Source organism: Microcebus murinus, chromosome 17 (genome assembly GCF_040939455.1).
Source record: "Microcebus murinus isolate Inina chromosome 17, M.murinus_Inina_mat1.0, whole genome shotgun sequence".
NCBI lineage: Eukaryota > Metazoa > Chordata > Mammalia > Primates > Cheirogaleidae > Microcebus > Microcebus murinus.
Genome location: NC_134120.1, coordinates 26,416,144 through 26,432,676, shown reverse-complemented (window position 1 = coordinate 26,432,676; position 16,533 = coordinate 26,416,144). Strand labels below are relative to the sequence as shown.

Genomic DNA, 16,533 nt, shown 5'->3' with positions numbered 1-16,533 from the left:
AAGTTTCAACACTCATGTGTATTTTTTAGATGTAAGATGTAGCAAGTATCGCATATTTGAACCAAAGAACCTTCTCTGTGAGGAATATTTTGCATGCCTAGTGCTCCAAAATGAAGGATCTTTGGAAAACACTTGTGTGATAATACTAGTAATAATACAACGATGACAGTAGTCTCAACTATCATGAGCATTTAATGAACACTTACTAAAAGGCAAACACTGTTCTTAGTACCTGGCATGTATTAGACACCCATTCCATCCTCCCTACCATTCTATAACACCCAAGATATGAAGAGCAGTAAGTCACTTATCCAAGGTCACCAGCTGTTACTTTTGCCAGGTGTGATTTGAATGAGACCAGCCACCCCTACGGCCTGACCTCTTCTCTCCTACATTGTCCTCCCACCTCTCCTTGTCACTGTGGCAGTAGGTTGACAATGATAGGACACAGTGGCCAGGTGCCTGCCACTGAGCTAGGAGCACAAATGTCTAGAGGGGCCTGCATTCATAGATCACCCCATTGCAGTCTCATCAAAGCATTTATCAGGAATCAGGAGTAGGAACATATGGTCAATATTATTGCTTCCTAAGTGAAGTATTTAAACCTCTGAAATGCTAGCACCATTGCAGAATGTGCTGCACACAATTCAGCACCCGATTTTGTTGGCCTTCTTAAGGATTCGACTGTGTGTCTGGACAAGTTGGGTACTTTTGTCTCCTCAACTAAACTTTAAGCTTCTTGTGGGCAAGGACCTTCTCTAGTGCTTCTTCCTGACATAATGAGTTTGCAAATTATATTGATCAATTGGTTTGAATGGCCACATGAATAACCACCCTTATAGTCTTTGCTGTAGAATCTATTTCTGAATACCACCCTGCACAGGGGCCTGTGCAGTTTCTGAATGTGTTAACCACTGCTGAGTTTCTTGATCCCCATAACAGCTCAGGGAGGAAGGTGTGAGCCATCTCTCTCCTTTCCAAAGATGACCAGGGATGTGACTTGCTCAAGCTCATAGAGGAGAGTTAGAAGGTGGAGGAACTGGAACTCCACACAGGTTCTTCAAATCCAGATGTTGTGCTTCTCTCAGCTGCCTGGGTCTCCACATCACCACAGAGAAGAAGAGTGTGTCATTCAGGAGTTGCCACTCTTCTTGGAGTGCTGGTACATGCTCATGATGACATGCTCCCGGGGGGGTTTACCTGTGCTCTCAGGCTACCTTCCCTGCTAACCTCCCCCACACAGAAGCCCGTGGTCTCGGCCAAGCTGACATCAAGCAGGAAAGGGAAAGAGGGAGGTTTGGAGGACTCTGAGCTGCAGTTCTACCCTGTCTTCTCTCCTGGTCAGAGAATAGGGAAGGATGCCGATCATTCTGGGACAATTTTTAGGGTCAGGAGAGTAAAAAAGTCCCTTGAAATCATAGATTATTTCCACTATTGAGTCATAGAGGCAAAACAGGAGGAAATACTACGTTGAAGAGAAATGACAGCCTGGGGCAGGGTAGAGGTACGGCATTTGGATAGTTCTCCACAGCACAATCACTGTTATCTGCAAAAATGAAAGGAGTTTGCAGTGGGACCCAAATCTATGGGACTTCATTTCATACAAATGGTACCAAAGGAACGATCATAAAGATAGCTACAGACTTGGGATTCCAACTTGGCTGCCTTATATTGGGCCAGAAATAATTTAGAAGTATGTAAGTGGAAGAAACACAAAAGAGAAGGAAAGGTGAAGAGTAAAGATAAGGGTGATTCATAAATTGAAAGACGGTATTTTTTTTTTATTCTACGGAATAATGCATTCAGTGAGGAAACAAGTCTTCAAGGGCACTGAAAGAGCGCTGCACTCTAGATATTGAAAATGGAAGCGCCGAGAAGAATGCGGCCAAGATGCTTAACGAGGAGGGTGATATTTTATTTCCTTAGTAATTGCCAAGCACTGAAGCTCGAGTCGACTCTGAAGATGTATTCTTGGAAGCAGGAACAAAAGAACATAAAGAGATAATCTGGATAGTGGATGGCAGGATTTATTTATTTATTTATTTTTGTCCCCCCAGACAAGAGGGGCAGATGACGACGATCGGACACTGGGCTCGCTATTTCTGAGCGTGTCTTTGCAGATGGGGTGCTGGCAGAATGACTTCTTGGTGGTGGGGGGGGTGAGGGGGGTTACAGGAGGAAGGGATGTCAGAAAGCTAACAAGTCCCTTAGCAAACTCTGACAGAGTTCAGGACAGACCAGCTCTAACACTACAGAATTTCCTATTTTCGAAGCCTGTTTAAACACACACAGATGACAAGTTGGCTTGAAGCAAAATTGTGAAGTAGGAGAACATTGGCTCAGGGCCTTAAGAATAGATCCGTGGTCGCACGTTTAGGGAGCGCGTCCTTTGCACACGGGGACCTGCCCGGGAAGGCAGAGCCCAAGGCACACACGTCCCGCCCTCCGACCGCCTACCGTGTAGTCAGGAGGGCACAAGTTGCTGTCCCCGGAAGAGTTATGTAGTATTCTGAATAATATCACCACGAAGCAACAGGAAGAAAGATCTTGTTGAGACCTTTAAATGCTAAGTACAAACACTCTGTAGCATTTACCAGGCTGCGAGGCAACTTTGAAAAGTTTTACCTCCTTCAATCCTTTAAACAGCCTCATGAGGTAGGTTCTCTCATTGCTCTCATTTTTATAGATTAGGAAATTACGACAGAGCTAACCAGCCATGCAATTAGAATGGAAACCAAGCAATATAAACCTAGAGCCTGGCCCCTTGGCCACTGTACCGGCTACCCCTTCGTGAAAACCACAAAACAGCAATTTGGTGAAGCCAGAATTCGATAGAATCAAGACCTCCCCCGACTGCTAGTCACAGCTTCCAACTCTGGGGGAAGCCATCTCGCTTTGTAGTCGGGCACAATGCCCTGTCCTGAGTTCCTTCTACCTCACCATCATTCCTTCACTCAACATTAATGGAGACCTTGGCTACAGGCTGAACATCAAGGGGAAGACGGAACAAAAGCAACTCCAGCATGAGCCAGAAAGAGTGACTGACCCCTCAATCCTTTATGATGGCTTCAAAATTTTTATTTTGAAATCATTTTATACTTACTGAAAAGCTGCAAAACCAGTACAGACAATTCCCATACACACTTCCACCAGCTTCCCCTAACGTGAACGTCTTTCATCACCATAGCACAAATATCAAAACTAAAAGATTAACATTGGTACAATATTATTCACTAGCTCTAGATTTTATTTAGAGTTCACAGTTTTTTCCACTAGTGTCTTTTTTCTGTTTCAGAATCTAATCCAGAATCCCACAGTATATTTAGTTCTCATGGTTCCTAATAACCTATCTGTGACAAGTCTTCAGTCTTTCCTCTCTTTTCATGACCTTGACACTTTTGAAGAGTATAATTGGTCATTAATTTTGTAGGATGTCCCTCAGTCTGAGGTTGTCTGATGTTTCCTCATGATTCAATTGTGGTTATGCATTTTTTGGCAAGAAATTTACCAAGGAAGTGATGTGTTCTTCTTAGTGTGTAAGATCAAAAGTTGCATGATACTGATATACCTATTTAGTGATGATATTAACCTTTATCACCAACTTAAGTTGGTGTTTCTTGAGTTGCTGCACTGTGAAGTTCCTATTTTTCCTTTTGAAATTTAAAAATATCTTAGAGGAGATATCTTGGGATTATATGACTATCCTATTTCTCCTCAAACTTTCACCCACTAATTTTAGCATAAACTGTTGGATCTTGGCTGTACCAATTCTAATACTGGTGTTATATTGATGGGTTTTCTGTTTTTCTATCTCCCTAATTTTTCTACATTTATTAAGTAAAACTCTTCTGGAAGGAAAAGCTATTTTTTCTCTTATATTTTATCATGTAAATGTTTATGCATATGTATGAACTCATGGATATTTATTTTGTCCTGTTGCTACAGATTGGGTCATTGAGAGCTCTTTCAGGTTGGTCCACTTGTCCACATCCTCTTTAAAGCAATTTCTTACTTTGAGGCACTCTAGGCTCATCTCATGTTTTTGTTACCCCAGCTTTGGAATCACCCATTTCTCCAAAGATCCCTGACTCCTGTTATTGGAGAATGGCATTTAGAAACCAAGATCTGGGCACTAGGTGTACTCATTGCTACCATTGTGACATTCCTCCTAAATCCTCTCAGCAGACAGAGCTTAAAAATATATGAATGGGTATTAATTCATGCATACACAAAATATCTATCAATCAGCCACGAGTTCATACTGACACTTTTGATTCTAATCCAACACCACAGAGTTCACACTGGCCTCCCCATTTTCCTTAATTATTTTGATTATTAATTATTTACTTACTCATTTTTCAACAGTAAAAAAAGAACAGATTTTTTTCAACAGGTTTTTCTTATTATCTACAACATATTACTTGTTCAAAACTATGATAGACATAAAATAGTTTCAGAATTACTAACCCACATCCTTTTAAGAAACAAATTTACTAACTATATCACAGTATTTGTATACAATTCTTTTTATGTTATTCCTCACTGAATGGTTTTTGAGCTGTGAAAAATAGAAACTGATCCCTAGCTCCCAGCCATACAGTTCTCTCTGCTGGCCACCTCTGTCCTGGAGGGTTATGTTCTTAGAGACTTCATTGTATGAGTGATACCAGCAAAGGAGAAAGAATCCAGAAGAGGGTGGCCAAGACAGTAAGGAGTCTAGAGAAGCAGAGCATTCATCAATCCAATGAATGAGTTGTCTTTTTGCTGCATCGACATATTCAACCATTGCATGTAACACATCATCTCTATTAGCAACAAAGTATTGGGATTACTGAGACTGGATCAGAAGTTGAAGTGAAGCTGTGACAATTCTCTTCAAGCTTGGGAGGGACTTTCATGCGGAACAGAAATTAGACTTTTTCCTGACTGGCTCCACAGAGCCAAACCAACATAATGGGTAGAATTTAGAGCGAAGCAAAGTTCTGTAAAGAAGAACTTTATAATTCTTAGGATAGTCCAACAATCAAATGGGACCATCTTGTAGAGTTGTGAATCCTCATTGCTGGAAAGAGGCTAGAAAGATCTCAGGTTCTTTTGAAATATGATTTTCTGTGGTTGTTTAACACATCTTTTTTTTTTTTTTTTTTTTTTTGAGACAGAGTCTCGCTTTGTTGCCCAGGCTAGAGTGAGTGCCGTGGCGTCCTAGCTCACAGCAACCTCAAACTCCTGGGCTCGAGTGATCCTTCTGCCTCAGCCTCCCGGGTAGCTGGGACTACAGGCATGCGCCACCATGCCCGGCTAATTTTTTATATATATATCAGTTGGCCAATTAATTTCTTTCTATTTATAGTAGAGACGGGGTCTCGCTCTTGCTCAGGCTGGTTTTGAACTCCTGACCTTGAGCAATCCGCCCGCCTCGGCCTCCCAAGAGCTAGGATTACAGGCGTGAGCCACAGCGCCCGGCCTAACACATCTTTTAATAGTCAGATATTCATGGCTTTGTGTCTGACTTCTCTTTCATTTTATTTTGCCCCTTGTCAAAGGCACTTGGCTTGATAGAGCACCATCAGAGACTGCAAAACCTTCACATGAATGACAAATTGTGTCATATTAAGAGGGAGAGAAAATTATAACGAACAATCTTTAAAAATGAATTATTTAGCTGTAATTTAATATTTGCTGGCTGAATAAAAGGTGCTTCAGGAATTAGTCTGAGGAGAGGGCAAGCTCATCATTTGGGAAAGAAGTGGATATAAAGGTAAATTATAAGCAGATAGTGAGCTTCACTGTTGTTCCTGTTCCTAAAATTGATTTCAGGTGAACAAATATTTATCAAGCACCTAATATGTGCTGGGTACTATTTTAGGTCCTATGGACAGAGCAGCTATAAAAAGAGACAAAATCCTTGCTGTGGTGGAGTATACATCCTGCCTCCAGAGAAAGACAACACAGTAATTCATTAAGTATATAGTAGATTAAAGGTGATTTGTGTAATTGATTTAAAAAAACAGAGTGAGGAGAATCAGGTTCTCCAGGGTCAGGGTTGTGAGGTAAAATGAAGAGGTCAGGGTGGTATACTTTGACCACAGACTTACAGGAAGGATAGAAGTCCTCACTGCTGGTTCCCCACCCTGAGGAGGAGGCTAGCACTGTACTTTCTCATCCTCTCTGCTTCAATGAGGCCATGTGACCAGTCCTGGCCAATGAGCTAAGAGAGGAAGTGCCTGCCCACATCCCAGATGGATTTGTGCATGTAATGGCATTGAATTTAAGGACTTTGGATGTCTATTCTGACAGGTTCATGTCCCAATCATGTCACACTAGAACTTGAGAAGGGAAGCAGGTCTTGGCCATGCTATGATAATTACAGTTTCAAGTTGTTGGCTTCATTTGTATAACCTGACTCCTTTCATTTGCATTCTTTAAACTTACATCCAGATTCAGTTAGCTAAAATTTACTGAGCGTGGGGCTTCTTCATAGCTATTAATCAAGGCTTTATTTTCATGGTGAATTCAACCTAAACTCCCTTTAGGAAAACCAAGTTATTTATACTTCCCTTATATCCTTTTAGAGTCATAATAGTGTGAAAAGGTCACTATCAGCTAGAGATTGTTAGTTGGTACATGGTCATTCCCTGAGTACCAAACACCCTTCACAGACGCATTGCCAAATGTACATACAAGCTATGTGTACACTACCTTTGTGACAACTGAGGATCCATAATTTTGTAGCTGTGGCTGTCAGGCTAAATGCTGAGCTGAGTGATTTGAGTATTTCTTGCTACGGGTCAGGGGTAAGGAGTGCAGTGTATGATCAAACAAATACCAGTCCAACATCCTGTGTTTTTTATAACATGTGAGGACATTGCCTTGTGAGTTAATAAGAGAATGGAGTCAGGGCAGCGACCAGGTCTCCTCAAACACGACACAGATTTGAAGGGTAACAGGCAGTGTGTACATTAATGTGGATGCTTTTATGGGCACTAGGAGATTCTCCAGTTGTACTAGTAATTGTGTCCTCTTCATGGACAACTTGTTTGGGAACATTTAGTATTTAGCGTTCTGCCAAATATTCCAGCTATCCAATTCAAAAAATTCTGACAACACATACAGACATTGGCCTGTCTTGTAGGATCATTTTTTCAAACATGAGGAAGGTGGATATGTTATACAGGATCTACTGAGAATTGATCCTCCTCAGGCAGGAGACAGAGCTGAGAACCCGACTTTGCTTTCCAGTCCAGAACTTTAGCCTCCATCCTCTACTGCCTCATTTGATAACCCCGCAACGTTTTTGGAGGTATGGCTCTTCTGGTTATCCTCACTCTAGTCTTCCTGGCCCAGCATCATGAAGATATCGTGCTCCATTTCACTGTGCTCCTATCCCTTTCAGACTCACGGCAGCCACTGTTGGAAGAACCAGGCACTTTCAAGAGTGTGAGCTAGTCTGGACATCCATAGGCAAATATTATTGAATGCTGATCATGATCAATAATGCAATCCTTATTAAACACCTGCTACATGCCAGTGCTAGGCATTAAGATACAACCATGAAATAAAAATGTTCTGGTGTCCAAGAATAGCATACCTGCTGTTTCTAAAGTACCCTGGGGCCTTGTGAATCACATGCTTGCTTACCATTTATTTAATGTGAAGGACATTCCTGTACAAGAATATGATCAGCATTGTTAGGGGAAATGTAAAGGAAAGAAACCAAACTTCCTGAGACTGAGAACACTTAGGTTGCAAAGGTGTTTCCCAAATGGAAACCGGATCCTGAGCAGCATTCCAAGACGAGACTAAACAGAATTCTAAAGAGATCAATTGTAGGGAACAGTTTGGCATGGACTGAAAGATGACTGTTTTGTGTTCTTCCATCTCAAGCCCGTGACTGTAAGAATTTTATTTTCTCAGACTTTTGTTTGTTTTTATGTCTCTATAGCAAACATAGCCCATTGCCCACAACGTAGCACTTGACTGTGAAATGTCTTGCATTCATCTCTATTTGTTTTACGCTCATTAATCTTATCTCATCTCCCTTCCCCCCAAAATGTAATCTCCAGGGAAGGCAAAATATCATAAAATTTTATTCTACAAATCCCACAGTAACTAGAATAAACTGGAAGCAAACACCAACTGCTCAATAAATATGTATTGATAAACTATGTGTTTATTTAATACAAATATCTGTCTAAGCTCTATGCCAGGATCTGGGGAATACAAATATGTCTTTTCCTCAAAGTGTAGGAGGAGTAGAAAAGAAGCCACAAGTAGTTAAACGTCCATGTAAAAGTTAAATAGAAATGCTAAGCACTAATAATAATAATGAAATATAGTATAAAAGAGATCAAAAGCAATCTCTAATACATGATAAATAAATGGTACACTATGATCTGTGCAATTGCCTTGAGTTCATTGCTTCATAAACAGCTGGACTGAAAATGACAGAAGATTTTGTCTTATGTGGAGTGAAAATTAATGCTCCCAATTGTTTTTTTTTTCTCCTTTGTCCTCTGTCTCTTTGCGATAGCAATGTGATTAGCAGAAGTCTAAATGTGTGGCACATAACATATCTGGAAGCACATAATACATACATGCAGTTGTGAGCAGGTATGGCCCAGCCCCAAGGGCAGTGAGAAGGGGTAACAGGTCCAGACCCCTGGCATTTCCCCTGATTGGATGGACATGGGTAGAGAGCTGGGAACCACTATGGGTCAGGCTGGACAGTCAAGTATGGACCACGAGAGCAACTGGAAAGGCCTGTCTCCCATCATGTTAGAGAAGCAAATGTAGAAGGACCAAAGGAGGCATCAAGGGGAGGTCTGGTCTGGGGGTGGGGGATTTGCAGCATCACTTTGTCTCTGTTTATGCTGTTGAGGGGTGTGTGTACAAAATGGGATGGGAGAAGGCTTGGGTCACTAGTAATGATCACTGACAGGAGGAAAACCCTGAAGATGATTCCTGCTTCCCAAAGAGACCTGAATGAGCCAGGCTTTATATACTGCCACATCAAGACAGAACGTTGAGAATGACCCAGACCTCATTCCCCAAGGTCCACTCTTTCATTTCCATTACTAGCATCCTTCTCACCCAAAAGCAGAGTGCCTCGGTAGGAGTTCAGATGTGCTGGAAAGGCTCTTCTCATTAGTTTGTGGCTGACGCCTAAAGGCCATTTTTCTAGCATTAGATTTAGTTTTAAAAAGGGATATGGCATGTAGAAAAACACAGTGAGGTTTTAGCTGCTATCTTACATTAGTGAGGACATTCTACAAATCCTGCTATTCAGGATGAGAAGCAGAGGGCAGGCATTGACAGATGGGAAGTGTGGTTGATGGCATCAGTGCCACATCCCCCAGCCTGACCGTCCCCCATATAGGCTGACAACCTCCTTTGCAAGTCCCTGAGACTCTGCCTGAATGCTGGGGGTTAGTGCCCACAGTAACTGCGACTGGTGATGCAGGGGGTTGAAGGATGGAGCATCCTTGTCTCTTGGTGCAACAGCCTGAGGCATGATCCACATGATCTTCCACTGGTCCCCCACTGTGTTGGACCTCACTTGCCCTTCGCAGGAACCTACTCACGGATGCACTCTGGTTGCATACTTCCTTCCCTTCTCATCACCTTCCCCACTTTCCTACTGGTCCTGCCGCTGCTCCACTGCCCAAATAAATTATACTCCTTGACTTAAAGTCTCCTTTTGGGAAAACTCAACCAAGACAGGAAAGAAGGAAAGAGGTAGAATGTGGAGAAGACACTTTTTTCTGTCTTCACAATTTTGTTGAGGTCTTTCCTGACCCCCTCCTCATGCTGCATGGATGCTACTCAGTTAAGATCCACAAAACTATAAGTCATTTGGTTCAATAACTTTATTTCATAGACTAAGCACTGAGTCTGAGAGGCTAACTGATTCATTCTAGGTTAGTTGGACAGCTAGTAGCAAAACTTGGACCAGAATCCAGATGTGCTTATTTCCTCCAATAAGCTGTGAGTGTAGGCAGAAAAGACATGCTCATTGGATCTTTATCATAACAACTATGTCACCAGCCACTATCACTAAGAACTGAAATTGATATATGTTTGGTCCATGTCTTATCCATCCTTAGATCTTTCTGTGAGGTCCTAATGGGTGGACAAGTCCACAGCTTATGAAGAGAAATCAGATTCAGGTAATAATTAGCTAGTGATGTAATGCAATAGATGAAAAGATGGAGTTACTGGACTCTAGCCCAGGCTAAGTTCATAACTACACATCGGGCTTCACTCAACAAAACCAGTAAATGCAAAAATACTCTTAAAAGGTGAGAAAGCCTTATTGATTTTAAGCCTTATTGATGGAAATTTAGCTTTCAGCAGAGATAGCAGTAATTAATTTATAGCAGAAAAATGCCTTCCTTTGTGTGTGGGAAAGATAAAACGATTTTGTAGCAATTTCCCCTCTCTGCTTCTCACGCACTTGCTTACCCTGCAGCTCAAATGATGGCTCCTACTTCCAGGTAAAGAACGTTGGTGATGCCTCCGCTTTGAAAACCAAGCTGCATTTGCAGGGCCTAACCAAGTTACAAGAGCAAAGGGAAAAGTAATTCTTGTCGGAGCAAGTAGTTCTTGTCAGCACTTCCCCAAGAGAAATGCCCTCTGTTTTGTAGATGTCTTAGTGACTGGGGTAGTCTAGTTTCCATTCTTTCTAGCAATGGTTGTTTTTCCCTCTTCCCCTGGGAGGAGATTGGAGCTAGAAAGACCATTCTAGCCTAGATCCTAGAAAAATCAGGAAATTCTCTGCATTAATGGAAATATAGGCTGGTGGTTAACTGTAATTCATGACATTATGCAAAAACATGCAACAGCCGGAAAAGTGACTTTAAAAGGATCAGCAAAACTTGCAATGGTAAAAAGCTACCTGAGCCAGAAACAAAATCCCTTCTAGGGAGCCTAGTCATTAGGTAAACTCTACACTGCAGTATCCATCAAGAGTTACACAGTTGCATAAACGAAAGTGTGTTTTTTTTTTCATTCATGTAACTGAAATGTCTAAGGGTTTCAAGCTCAGATGGACCAAAGAGTTGTAACATTATCATTCAAATGGGTTTTTCTCCATCCCTCCACTCTACTTTGCTGTGTATTGATTTCATTTTCAGTGACTCCATTCATTGCAGAAGTGAAACGATCATCCAGCTCTTCCAGGAGTACATCCTAGTAACTGTAAGTTCAGCAGTAAAGAGAGAACAATTCTCTCAAGAAGTCCCAAAAGTCTCGTAACTGCCTCATTGGCTTCGATTGGGTCAAATTCTCATCCCTGAGCCAATCACTGTAGCCAGGGCAATGAAACTCCATGATTGATCAAGATTGAGTTGTCTTCCTGTCCTTGGAATTGGAGCTAAAATCAAGATGACACTCAAACCACAGAGACTTAAATGGGCAGGGGAAATATTTCCCAGGAGAAATGAATTTTCCCTACCAGATGAAGAGGAAACAAGTGGTGTGCAAAAAATCATCAAATACTACTATACTCTAGACTCAACTTTTCCCCTGATAATGTATGTGTATTTGTGATAAGGGTTGGCCAAGAGGAGAAGGGGGAAACACAAACAGGTGAACAGAGTAACTAGGTCTGCAAAGAAAATCCAATAGTCTATAAAGAAAGCATACCAGGAACTAGAAGGTGAGATGTAGGCCAAGTCAGAAAACAAACCGGGTTCAGTTTGTTAGGAGAGATTGTGCTTTGTGTGAAACAAAATTCTCTTCTCTTTTGGAAATTAAAGCTTAACTGTGACATTTACAAGACACTTTTCTTCACTGCACTCAATGTGAGCACCTGTAAAATGGCATCAAAGAGTGAAGAGGATTTAAATCAATTACAGAGTAAGATTCCATTATGCTGTACACTTTATGTTACATTTAATGTTTAATAAATTGTATTTGTTATTCCAAGACAGGACTAATGAGAATTAGGTGCATAAAAAATGTAATTCAATACACCACTACTCCCTCATATCTTTGAATTCCATTTATGTGATAATGGGCTTGCAAGGAATCTCTTGTGTTGGTGATGCACAACCAAACTTCACCAAAAGTGACACCCACAACTCTTCTGTGTAGTGCATTGGGTGGGGAGGCCAGAGTCAACTGATCATCTGTGACTTGGCTAGTCTTTCTTTCACTAATGTTGACCTTTCCTGGGTCCATTTAGGCAAGATGTGTGTTGTTCTTGTTAACGAGGCTAAACATCCGGCTGAAAAAGAAAACTTTAGTCTGCTACTTGCTTAAATAGCAGAATCTAAACAATGCACTAAGCTGAAGTTCTTTTTTCTCTTCTCTTTTATTTCTGGAAGTCTGTGGGGTTAAATAACATCTTGACTATTGTTTGCCAAGGGTGAAACCCAGCTATAGGTCTGCTTTTATCTTTCCCTATAGTTGTACTATGAGCTTTCACAGGGTCCAGGTTTTCCAAATGTCTGATTTCTCCACAAATGTGGATGCAACATTTTGTTGAGCTGTCTTTGTTCCTTAAGGCACTCATAAAGTAGGAAATCTATGACCTAGCAAATTAACATTTTTTTCAGGACAGAACGCTGCCAGTCAACAGATGTCTGTGTTGGGGCTACCAGAATCCAAGAGTGAGTTAGAGCAATGTCCTCAGATCCAAATTTATGATTACTTCTGAGTGATATTTTAGGCCTTGCCCAAGGGAGTCTGGTTCACTTAATTCTCTATGACTTCCTTGATAACTCAATTCATTTGTCCTCTTGAACATCATTTGCTCCTTATTGAACATATCCCAGGCTCCCTTGAGAATGTCATTCTTGATGCGCATTTCTCAAGCAAAGCAATTCCAAGAACGGTTTTTTCCAGAATTAACTCTGTTTGATAAATGTATTTGAAGGCCTCTTCCAGGGAAAAGCTGTAGAGGTACATTAACTGGATTCTTTCTTAAGATCTCTCCTTAGTTAAGATCTATTTTTTTTTTTCATTTTATGATCATCAATACTATCTAAACCAAAACATTATAGAACCTAGGGCTTGGAAGGGAGTGTTTTGCAGTAGAGACGTGGAAAGCACTATTTTTCATGTTTCAAAGAATATGTGGTAGTTTCACATTAGTAGTCACTTTATTGTTGGATAAAATGGAGTGATGATGAAAAAGTATATGTAAAGAATAGGAAGAAGAAACAAATGCTTCTATATTTTCTCCTAGTTTTTTAAAAATATATGTCCACTACTTTGAAAATAGTCAAGAAGAGTCAGATTTGCTCAATTTTTACTATAAGACAAACGCTTGTATGCAATTCTCATAATGGAAACACATATATGTTTAATAAACTCAACAAGTGCTGGATGAATTGTTGAATAAAGGTGATAGAATAGATTTGCAAGCCAGTCCTCTGACCTTCATTTACTTTACACACTGCTCCTTTTTGTCCTGCAACAATGAGATGGTGTAAAGATAGCAGGGTATAAAAGAAAAGTGCACGTGATTTGGAAGAACTACAATGGTTTCTTCTTTTTAAATTGGGAGTGATGGTACCTATATGCTAGTGCTATTGTGAGCAATACATGAGATAATATATGTAAAGAACTGAAAATGATGCATGGCTATTTAAGGTGCTCCAAAAAAGTGACTTCCACTAGAGATACTATGTCTGAAGTTCTGCCCATTTTGTTCTCTACCAACAAGTGAATTAGTCTCATTAAAGACAGTAATAAATGCATACATTTATTTTTTACTAATGGAGTGATTACTTATTTATTTGGAGATAAGAATCCCTGTCTTCATTAAGCTCGCATTTCAGTGGGAGAAATAGATAAAACTTTTAAAAATAAATAAATGCAAAATATATGGGTTCTTGGTAAGTGCTAAAAAGAAAAATAAAGTAAGTTAAAAACAGAATAAAGAAGAAAGGTGCTGTTTCTGATGATATGGTCGGGAAATACCTTTTTGTGAAGATGACATTTGAGCAGTGATCTAAGTCAAGAGAGGGAATGAGTGTTGGCAGATATCTGAGGGAAGAGCACTCCAGACAGTTGTAACAGCAAGTGCAAAGGTTCTGAGGCCTGTTGTTTGTAGACAGTGGGTTTGAAGGAAGTGTGTGAGGCACAGAGTATTGGTAAATGTGGTCTGTGAGTCAGCTGGGGCAGATCATCCAAAGCCTTGTAGGTCGTGGTAAGGAGATATTTCATAGTGAGTGTATTTCATTTATTCATCCCTTCATGAATTTCACTATCACATATGGATCAGGTGCTGTGCTGATAAGGACCCAACAGAAATACAAAATTTTCAATGTAGTTACCCAGTTATTATGTAACAGAAGTATGCACAAAGTGCAAAAGGGAGCATAGAAGAGTCTCTGAAATCTGAGAAAATCAAGAAAGGCTTTTAGGACATCAGCTTTGAGAAGTAAAGGTTGAACAGTTTCCCAGGTAGACAAAGAGGTGGGGAGCAAGTGAGGCAGGATAAACATGCCAGGTAACAGCACTCAGACATGAGAGAGCATGGCATGCGCAGGAACACAAATGGTGTCTGATAGAGAAAGTGCAATCCAGCATGTGATTTCTTTTTTTTAAGTATGCATTAGTCATTACCTACCTAAGTTAACATTGCATTAGAATACTATTGGCAACAAGTTTAAAATATTTTTCCTAAGCACAAATTGGTGCTACTGGAATAACTCAGCTGTCATCAAGCACTCCTCAGTTAACTTTTATTTTACTGATCTGCAGGCTCCCACGCAAGGCTGAATCACTGTACCAGTGCCCAGGACGAGCAACAGCATGAAGGTCAATGTCCACACCTGACTTTCCACTCTCTCCCTGGCTGCTTCACCCAGTGATATAACTTTGTTTCAGTAGTTTGGCTTCTCTGGTAGACTTAAGTCCAATCTCTCATGGTTGATGTTAACAATTGCAATCGTGGACCTTTGGGCCTTATCTTCTTTCTTCTTTCCCATTAGTTTAAAACTTCCCTAAAAACATAGAATAACCTAAATGAACCATTTTTCCTTAGCCTCTCACTGAAGCCATCCAGTCATCTCAGGAAGAAATACTCCCTAGCGGCTTTCTCAGAAGATTGACACCTACCACTTGAATTTCCTTGCTGGATTAGAAATAAATAACACATCACATGTTATGATGTCCAGCTCTGCCCTGTATTAGCTGTATGCCCTTGCACAAGTGACTGTATTTTATGAATTTAAGAATCCAAACATCCTTAGATGCATCCTTAATATAGAAATATTAACATAGAAAAGAAAAAAGACCAGCACATTACAAGATGTTATCAACTTTAAGATGCATATCTGTTTCAGAATGTTAAAATGTGAAAATTATATTTGTTTAAAAATCTGAAAAATACATACTTAGTTTTTCTCAGGTTCAGTTCCTACCTAATGTGGTTATTGGGAATATAAGTAGGAAAATATATATAACACAAGATATGATATATAAGAGGCACACAAAAATGTGTGCCTGTATTCTAAAGGAGTGTCCTTTTTCCCACCTTCTGAACATATTTAATATTTATATGAACAGTCTTGCATTGTGGATTTCTCCCAATAAATATGACCTAGTCTCATTCCACCTCCTCCTTCATGCCAAACTGGCTCAGTACAATTTTTCACATCAGAAGGACTTTATCTATGAGGTCAAACTTATATGGTTAGGGCGTTCCCCAAACACCCCTAAATTATGGAATAACTATTGTGACTCTGTGCTTTAGTGAACATATGGTAATTGACAAAGGGCTTTTTCCAGGAGCTTCCCATTGGAACACACAATCCTTGAGATGAATCAATGACTTCCTTGTAGAGTGGGGGGTTTTCTGATATTTATTCAGTATCTCATTCATGTGTTTTGGTGGGAAAAATATGAGATTTCCTGTTATGACAGGGTTTTTCAATCTCGGCACTCGTGCCACTTGGAGATGGATAATTTTTTGTTGTGGGATCCAGTCCTGTGCATTGTATGATGATCAGCACAATCCTTGGCTCTGGTGACTAGATGCCAACAGCACTCACCAGTTGTCTCCAAACGTGATCAAATATCCCCTGCAGGAGACAGCATTGCCCAGGTTAAGAACTACTGTGTTAGAGCATCACAAGCAGAAATTCGGACTCTGACCCGTGCTGAGCACCTGACTCGGGCAGGAAATAGTAACATTGATTCACCTGCTCACAGGGTCACTGTGATGGGTCAGAGGACACAGTTTATGAAGTGCTGTACCAATACTGCCTTCCCTGGGCATAGTCAGAAATTGGTTTCAGGACTCCTCCACGTATACCAAAATCCACACATACTCTAGTCCTGTAGTCCATCCCTCAGAACCTGCATATTTGAAAACTCAGCCCTCCTTATGCGTGGGTTATGCATCTCATAAAATTGTTGTATTTTCAATTGGCATTTGGTTGCTAAAAAATTTGTGTATAAGTGGACCCATGCAGATCAAACCTATGTTGTTCAAGGGTCAACTGTATCATCAATTATTATTTTCCTACTGAAACTCAAAGGGAGATCATTCTGCAGCTTGCTCTTCAAACAGCATGGTTG

The 16,533-nt window shown here is 40.5% G+C and overlaps 1 long non-coding RNA gene across 2 annotated transcripts in view; it reads left to right on the top strand.

Moving 5' to 3' along the window:
• The window catches only part of LOC105885402 (uncharacterized), a 46,344-nt gene extending 31,229 nt beyond the window's left edge, over positions 1–15,115 (top strand). For both annotated transcript variants that reach the window (XR_012912843.1, XR_012912842.1), the window contains 2 exons: positions 14,713–14,769; positions 14,996–15,115. This is a non-coding gene — a long non-coding RNA (uncharacterized LOC105885402). The remainder of the gene's footprint in view (positions 1–14,712; positions 14,770–14,995) is intronic.
• Positions 15,116–16,533: the final 1,418 nt, after the last annotated feature.